Source organism: Sarcophilus harrisii, chromosome 3, assembly GCF_902635505.1.
Source record: "Sarcophilus harrisii chromosome 3, mSarHar1.11, whole genome shotgun sequence".
Lineage (NCBI taxonomy): Eukaryota > Metazoa > Chordata > Mammalia > Dasyuromorphia > Dasyuridae > Sarcophilus > Sarcophilus harrisii.
In genome coordinates, this window is record NC_045428.1 from 279,784,444 (window position 1) to 279,793,803 (window position 9,360).

Below are 9,360 nucleotides of genomic sequence, written 5' to 3' on the forward strand. Positions count from 1 at the left end.
TGAAATCAAAATACTTTAGCTCAATATAGTTATTGACATTGCACAAATTCTTGATAGTGTTCTATTGATATTGGATGACTGAAAATTGTCAGAAAACTAGAATTCTGGTTGTACAAAACCAATATTTCTGTGAAGAAGCTAGACAGTTAATAAGAAATTATCCACAGAACTCTGATAAATTACATTGACAATCAGCTTCTAGATTGCTCCAATTTACTTTGTTTGGCTGCAAATAGCTAGATGGAACTATTTATAGTTAATTGAGTAAAATATCAAAACCTACAAACAAGATACTTAAGTAGCATACATCATACCAATTCCTATTAGCTAGCTAGAGTACTAGTATCATAAGTGTAGAAATGGAATATTGCTAAAATCATGCACATCTATCACCATGGAGCTGCTGTTGCTAATAATAATAATAATAACTACCATTTATATACTGCTTTAAATTTTACAAAGTATTTTATACACATGATCTCATCTGATCCTCATAATAACTTAATGCCAGTTCAGAAGGAAAAGAATAGGCAACCTGAGAAAAGCAAGGATATACTCAATCTTTGGGACTAGGTAGAAGGAAATGGAGAATCCTGATTTCCTTTTGAGGGAAATCATGAACTTTTGGCATTACTCTGTGACAATACTCATTAGCTAGCTCAAAGTTGATTTATAGGAGAGAATTCAAAGCACAGAGATTTAAAACATACAATGAATCAAAAGCCTTTAGACACAGTACAAAAACATTTTGTAACCAACCCAGAAATGAGGAAAGTAGGTTGACTTTCATTTGTACCACTGGGGTCCTCTTTTTTGAATCCTTTGCCATATACACATTGTTGCTCCCCTATGCCTATTCCTCTTTCTAGCAAGCTACTTGTGACTGATTTTATAGAACAAGGTATTCCCCTCAATGTATCCAATACATCATTATACATGGAGGTACAGACAAAGTTACCTAAGCTAACCTCACTCTGCTCCCTCTATCCCTGATTCCCTTACATATACTCCTGGAATTTTATTCCATTATATTGCTGATAGGAACTTCAGTGGCCAAGAAGAAAGCTCTAGTTAGTTTTGTATTACTCCAAATAAGTAGATAGATTGGCTTCTACACAAAGTTGAGCAGTACTGGAATGAATCTACAACAAACTACTTAAATGAACTATACTTAGTTCTTCATATTGTACCATTTCCCACTGGAGAATTCCTCTTGATTTTCATTGATTTTAATTCTTGAATTTTGTATACTCAATAGGAGAAACACAATGTTACTTTTTAAATTTTTGTAATCCTTATGTTGGAAGGGATATGTGAAAATTGGGACACTAAAGCATTGTTGGGCAGAATTGTGAACTGATCCAAAAGGCTATGAAATTGTGTCTATCTTTTGATCCAACAATATCATTGATAAGTCTTAATCCTAAAAGGATAAAAAAAAGGGGGGGTATTTATTTGCATAAAAAATTTATAGTAGCATTTTTTATGGTGGCAAAGAATTAGAAATTGAAGGGATGTTCATGAATTGGGGAATGGCTGAATAAGTTGTAGTAAATGCATGTAATGCAATACTATTGTGCAATAAGAAATGACAAGCAGGATGATTTCAGAAAAATCCTGGAAAGAATTACACAAACACAAATTAAAATAGAATCAAAAGATTATACACAATAGCAGCAATATTGTACAAGGATCACCTATGAATGACTTAGCTATTTTCTGCAATATAATAGTACAAGACAATTCTAAAAGATTAGTAATGAAAAATGCTATCCACCTCTACAGAAAGAACTGAGGGGTGGCTAGGTGGGTACAGTAGATAGGCCCCACCCCTGGAGTCAAAAGAATCTGAGTTTAAATTCAGTCTTTGAAACTTGCTCTAGCTGTGTGATCCTGTGCAAGTTATTTAGCTCTTGCCAAAACATAAATAATAATAATAATAATAATAATAATAAAGCCTATGGAGTTTAAATTCAGAATCAAAGCATACTATCACTTTATTTTTTTTTCATTTTTTTAGTTTGAGCTTTCTTTTATAACATGACCAATATAGAAATATGTTTTTCATTATTGCACATGTATAATCTATGTCAAATTGTTTACTGTTTCAGGGAGAAGAGGGAGAAAGGGAGAGCAGAAGAGAGAGAATTTGGAACTCAAAATTTAGAAATATGAATTGTTTTTACATATAAAATGTAAAACAAACAAAAACAAAACAAAAAACATTCAAAATGTTAATCTATCAATCAATAAAAATGTATTAAGCACTTACTATGTGATAGGCATTGTCCTAAATGTTAGAAATATAAAATATAAAAATAAGAAATTGAGGCAGAAAGAGATTAAATGATTTGCCTAGGATCACTAGCTAATTAGTATCTAGAGCTGGATTTGAACTCGTTTTCCTGACTCTGGATCCAGGGTTTCCATTTCACCATCTAGCTGCTTTTAAAAATGATAGAGATTGGGAGAATTATAGGAAGATGGCAGAACAAATCAGTAAATTTAAAGCTCTCCAGATTTCCCCCAAAACAGCAAAATTGTGCCTCAGGGCATACATAGGTGAAAAAACGAAAAACACTTGAACAGGGGTCCATCTGAGAAGACAGAAGAAAGACCCTAGGACAAGAATTGACCAGTGGGAATTGCAAATACCTTCAGATTAGCTGCACTGAAATACCAAGAGAGGACCTCTCGAACTAGCTAGGTTGGCTGGAGCCTCTGTCCAAACCAAGGCAAATTTCCCCTCCCAAGACAGTGTGGGGAGTTTTAAGACTGAGCCAAGGAAGAGTGAAGGAGCCTCTGCTGATTAGGAATGCCAGACCCATCTTTGTTGATGAGACACAAAGCCAGTACACCTTGTGAGTGCAGAAGGGCAAGGATATTGCTGGCTGCAGGGGCTTATAGGAGGGTGGAGCTTTTGGTTTGGGGTTCCAGATTGAGGGAAAAGCTAGAAGCATCATTCCCCTAAATCCCAGGAATAGAGGTGTTTACACTAATAGTTCCTTAAAAAAAACAAAAAACAAAAAAGCTAATGAACAGACCAGGACCAAAGAATCATAAAAACTTACTGTGGAAATAGGGAAGACTGGTTCACCTTCCGAGGAGGACACTGAAATTTAAAAAAAAAAAAAAAGGCTCTTCTAATCCAAAGTAATGTGACTATCTGCCCAGAAAGAGTTTATAGAAGTCAGAAAAAACTTTAAAAATCAAGTGAGAGAGGTTGAGGAAAAACAAAAACAAAAACTAAAAACCATCTAAGAAAAACAAGAAGTTATGAAGAAAAAAAGTTAACCAACTTGAAAAGGAGATAGAATCTTGAAGAAGAAAATAATTCTTTGAAAATTAGAATTGGATAAGGGGAAGCCAGTGAATCTATGAGAAACCAAGGAGTAACAAAACAAGATATAAAGAAGAAAAAATGATAAAGGTGTTTTCACTTGGTAAACACAGCATCATATTGTTATTTAAATGTGATGAGTAGTTTGAGTAATTAATTCAATTTATCCTGTTCTTGTAGAACTTTTTATTCATAATCCAGTTCAATGAATGATAATTTTCATTAGGTACCATTATCCTCTTCTACCAAAATTTAAACAAGACTACTTTGTGGAAGCTCAAATGTGTTTATTTAGGAAGAAGGATAAGGCACCACAAGAATGATTTCTAGGCATCATGGAAAGAGATGCAAAGCAAAACTACCTCTTCTTCTAGAAGAAGCTACCAATCTTCATTCTCAATAAATATCAAAGTTAAATGCTTTAATACATCCATCCATCTATCCATCCATCCATCCATCAATCAACAAGTATTATGTCCTTATGTTATGCCAGAGTCTCCTTGAATTTTTCTACCTCAGTTTCCCTAAATTATAATATCTCAATTTCCCTGAGTTAGTATGAAACCCTCCCTTCTTTTTTTCTGTCCATTAGGGCTAAGAGAACTAGGGCTGTACTAGCCACTCTAACATTCCAAAAGTTAAGACTCCAGATGGTCTATCTCAGATACCTAATTGACATCTTTACCTCTATTTCTTCAGACTTCCTGTCTCTAGCTGGACAGCTCCTTACCTCTCAGCTAGTAAGAATTTATAGTTCTCAACCCCAATCTGTCAGAATCAAATTTATGGTCCATCCCTGAAAATTCCTGCTCTTTGTCTTCTGCCTTTGTTTCTCTTCTCACTGGAGTCATATAAAAAAACCTTGGAGTCTCACGTTCAATGCTGGATACTTTGAGATGAGAGTCCAATCCAGTCAATCAATTAAGTTCTCCAATAAATAAACTATTAAAAACCCTCTAATCCTATCTTGCCTCAGTTTCTCCAGCTTTATATTTATTATGTGATAGACACCATTTAAGCTCTAGGGATACAAGAACAAAAGTAAATGTATAAAAGCAATAGTGACTGAGAAAAAAAAATCCCAGCATTTTTAGTGATAATGCACCTGTGAAACTATCCAAATGAGTACCCCGAGTTGTGCTTCCAACTACTTACCTTGCCATAGGAATAAAGGACAGAACCTTTTCTTTCAGCATTAGAGAGAACATCAATATGTTTGTCTAAAACTGGGAAAGGCAGAAATTTCCCCAAATTTTCCTATTCAACACCTGATGCTGTTGGCACCCAAATAATAAATGTTTTAAGTTCCCTAAAATGCCAATGTCTGGCTATAAAAGTAGGTAGGGTAGGACCTTGTATGGCATAAATAGAGTAGAATGAAGATGTTTTAAGGAATAAAATAAGAATGGCAGTTTTGCTAGAGTCAACTTTTGTGAGTGATAATTGTGGGTGAAAAATGGGATGTTTTTCAACTACCTGTCCTCTCATTGTATTATCACTGTATTAAAACTATGGGGCAGGCCATGTCCATTTGGGATTTGGTCACTGTCTTCCAAGAAGCCATAACTCCTATTTTGGAGAATACAACTGTAGACAATAGACAATAGGGAGCTACTGAAAAGCTTCAAATAGTGGAAGGGCATGATGCCTTGATAAAAAAGAAAGTAGAAAAGAATGACATGATCATATTTGTATAAAACTGAGTACTGAAGAAAATATAGGGAGGCCACCGAAACCAAAAATTCACTTTGCTCATCTAGTTATTTGACATGAACGCCTTTTATGTTTTGCCTACAGAAAATAAATTGTTTTCTATTTCATTTGGCTTCTTCTGTTGCAGATATCCTTTGTCTCTAATCCAATATTCCTCATACCAAGAAAATAAACAAGAACAACAAATGAAAGAGAGAGAGAGGGAGAGAGAGAGAGAGAGAGAGAGAGAGAGAGAGAGAGAGAGAGAGAGAGAGAGAGAGAGAGAGAAGCATAAAGTCAAGGACTTTATTTATCCCTGTGCAACTTGAACATTTCATTCTGTGTAAATACTTCACAATGCTTTCCCTTCCCTATCTAAACTGTACAATGGCATCACATTAAGCAGATTTCAGGAACTCTGGGGCCTATTGACAACAATGAATGAGCTCTCTGACTCATTGTTTTTCATGTTTGCATTTGTTTTCCCCACATAACTTGCATTCATTATGGTCACACAGCCAGGATCACACAGAAAATGAGTTTATGCTCCAGAAAACAGCTGATAAGCACCATCATCTTCATTATGTGAATGATGAAAATTATATTCAAACCTCTTCCCCCCAGTGGAGCTATTTGTTGCCTGATATTTTATGATAACTGTAAAGCTCTTCTCTCCTTCCTTTATCCTTAACCCTTTAAAATAAGTAAATAAATTTATACTACATTTGTTATTATTATTTTACTGAATAAACTGCTATCCCCACCTCTCTACTCCCAACTTTGTCCTTTACTGCCAAGGCAAAGAGTTATGTAATTGTTGTTATTTTTGTACATAAAGGCAATTTTCCTGATTGATTTTTACTATCTTTATATGCTGATTTGTGGGAGGAATAGTTCAGGAAATAGATGTAGAAACTTTGCGAAAGCTCTAAGCAGTAGGCAGCTTAGTACAGAGGAAAGAGCACTGTTTCTAGGATCAGAAAACTGAGGTTCAAATCCTGCCTTTGGTACTTACTGCCTATGTGACTTTAGGTTAAGTCTCTTAAACCTAATTGAGTTCTTGTTCTCTTATTGATTAAAATAAGGTGATTGGATTACATACAGCCCATATCAGATATAGCTCTATTTTGATTGAGTATTGTTCATTTTTATTTCTTATTTCCATTATCATAATACTGGTTGCTGCTTTGCAGATCATTTTTTTAAAAATAACTTTATATTGCCAGAACCCATGGCAGGGTAATTTTTTACAACATTATCCCTTGTACTCACTTCTGTTCCGATTTTTCCCCTTCCTCTCTCCACCCCCTTCTCCAGATGGCAAGCAGTCCTGCTATGTTAAAGCAGTCCTAACATGTTAAAGAGGTTACAGTATATCTTAGATGCAATATATGTGTGGAGAACCAAACAGTTCTCTTGTTGCACAGGGAGAATTGGATTCAAAACATATAAATAACCCAGGAGGAAAAACAAAAATGCAAGCAGTTTACATTCATTTCCTAGTGTTCTTTCTTTAGGTGTAGCTGCTTCTGTCCATCCTTGATTAATTGAAACTGAGTTAGATCTTCTCTTTGTCAAAGAAATCCACTTCTATCAGAATACATCTTCATACAGTATCATTGTTGAGGTATATAATGATCTCCTGGTTCTGCTCATTTCACTCAGCATCAGTTCATGTAAGTCTCGCCAATCCTCTCTGTATTCATCCTGCTGGTCATTTCTTACAGAACAATAATATTCCAGAGCATTCATATACCACAATTTACCCAACCATTCTCCAATTGATGGGCATCCATTCATTTTCCAGCTTCTAGCCCTTACAAACAGGGCTGCCACCAACATTTTAGCACATACAGGTCCCTTTCCCTTCTTTAGTATCTCTTTGGGGTATAAGCCCAGTAGAAACACTGCTGGATCAAGGGGTATGCACAGTTTGATAACTTTTTGGGCATAGTTCCAAATTGCTCTCCAGAATGCTCTCCAGAATAGATGTGCTCACAATTCCACCAACAATGTATCAGTGTCCCTGTTTTCCCACATCCCCTCCAACATTCTGCGTTATCTTTCCCTGTCATTCTAGCCAATCTGACAGGTGTGTAGTGGTATCTCAGAGTTGTGTTAATTTTTTGCAGATCGTTTTAAGAAAACTTTACTTTTTGATCTGATTTCTTTTAGGTTGATAACCATGGTTTCATGAAATTAAAAACATGTGAGGTGTGAATTACAATAGGGGAAAGGAGATATACTTTAGATTCATTCACAGCCCTTCTATCAGGATACTTTCTCAAAATTGATGGCATTGGGAAAACATTTAGTCTTTTTATGCTAGTGGGATTTGAAATGACACCTTCAGTATGGTACTTTTTTTTTTTTTCTAAATTGTCAATTGGATGGTTCAAAAGGGATTCATTTTTGCCTCATCTTTGAAGAGATATTTGTCTTTTTTTAGTTGGTCCAAAGAGAAACATAGCCAGGCATATAACCTTATCAATGAGAATTTGCTCCTTTTCAGTTAAAATTGTATCACACAGCATCTGAACTATGCAGTAAGCTGAAAAGGCTGAGGAAAAATAAAGAATAATAGGATTTTTAAATTCTGAAGCTAAGATAAGATGTTGGGGCTAAATAAAAATGAGCATTAAGATTGATCTTATCTCACTTTTACATTTTCAAATGACACTCACATTAAATAATCTTCCCAAAGAAACTGTCAAAATAGTCAGTCATGACTCATCTTAAAAAAACTTTTACATAAAACAGATTTTTAAATCATTGGCAAAATATGAACATAATTTTATTTTGACCTAATTGGGGAGTGAGAGGATAAATATACATATACATGCCTGTATACTCACATATACATATATTATATCCACACATATGTTTGTATGTGTGCATGTGCACATATATACTCATGTCATATACACATGCATACATATATGTATGGATATAATATTTAAAATTGGATTTGCAAAACTTTTTAGAATGTAGTGCAAATTCAGACAATCACAACAGAATAACAATTGGAATTCTGCCAATGATTCATAACAAGCAACATTTGTAAATATATTCTTTTTTTTCCTGCTATCATTCCTTCTTTGCCAGTTTTCCACCTTCTGCGTTTTAGGCTGTAATAAAGTAATAAAAAAAAAAATAAAGTCTAATTCTGCCCTCTCTTACTCCCTGCTCCCCTTGTCTCTTCTCTTCTCTTTTTTTTTTTCTCCATATTTTTTCTCTCCTCTCTCTCATACTCGGTTACACACTCTTTCATCTCTCCTCTCTTCTCTCTTTCTCCCTCTCCCCTTTTTTGTTATGTACTTGTGATTTTAGCAGTGACTGAAAGTTCTCTACACTGAGGCAATTTGGCAGTTTTGGATAGTTACTTGGTATACCAAGAGATAAAGACTACATACTTATAATTACATAGGTAGTAACAGGCCTGTCAGGACTGAATCCAGATATTTACTGCTCTATATATAATATTAAAAGAACTTTGGGGCTGGCTCACTTTCCACCACTTCCTTCAAAACTGTCTTTACCTAATTCACCACATAAAGGAAGAGTGAACTTCTTTTATATAACCACTAAGTATTCATCATCTCAGAATACAAACCTATTTATCTGGAGCCACACACAACCAAAAGCAAGTCCCAAAGCTCAAACGTGATTGACCAGAACTCTAAGGAACTCTGAGTATTCTCTATTTCAAGCTGCCTCAAACTTCCTCCTTAAAGAAGCTATGTTTCCTGTTATCCATTCTCTTATTCTCTGCTCCAAAACATCACATCTGTAATAAATCAGAATCTTCAGTGATAATAATATGCTCTATTTTATGTGCAACAATGACACTCCTAACCTATCATTAGATTTTGAATTCTGAATTGTTTATCTAGCAAAGGGCTTTCATCTTGTTTTACCTTGTCCACCCTGTGACAGATGGCACACAATTTAGCTTTGTGATCTGAAATAGAGCAAAGCTCATTGTTTCATTAGCAATATACCTAATTGAATGAGACTTAGTAATGCTAGAGGTATGGCATACAGCAAGATGGGAAATGGACAGATGATTGACCTTTGTAGTACTTTATGCTCATTGCCTTCCTGATGTTCCAAAACACTGTATCCTCTATTTTCATGCTTTTGGGCAAACTTCACTTATATATCTTGGAATCTCTAGTTTCCTTAAAATTCAGCTGGTATAGCAACTTCTAAATGATATCTTTTTAGATCTCCCAGCAGTTATTGCTATCTCCTACAAAATTACCTTGTATTTATTTTTTATTTTATTTAATGTATTCGCTAACTCCACTTTCCATCTGCCACATGGT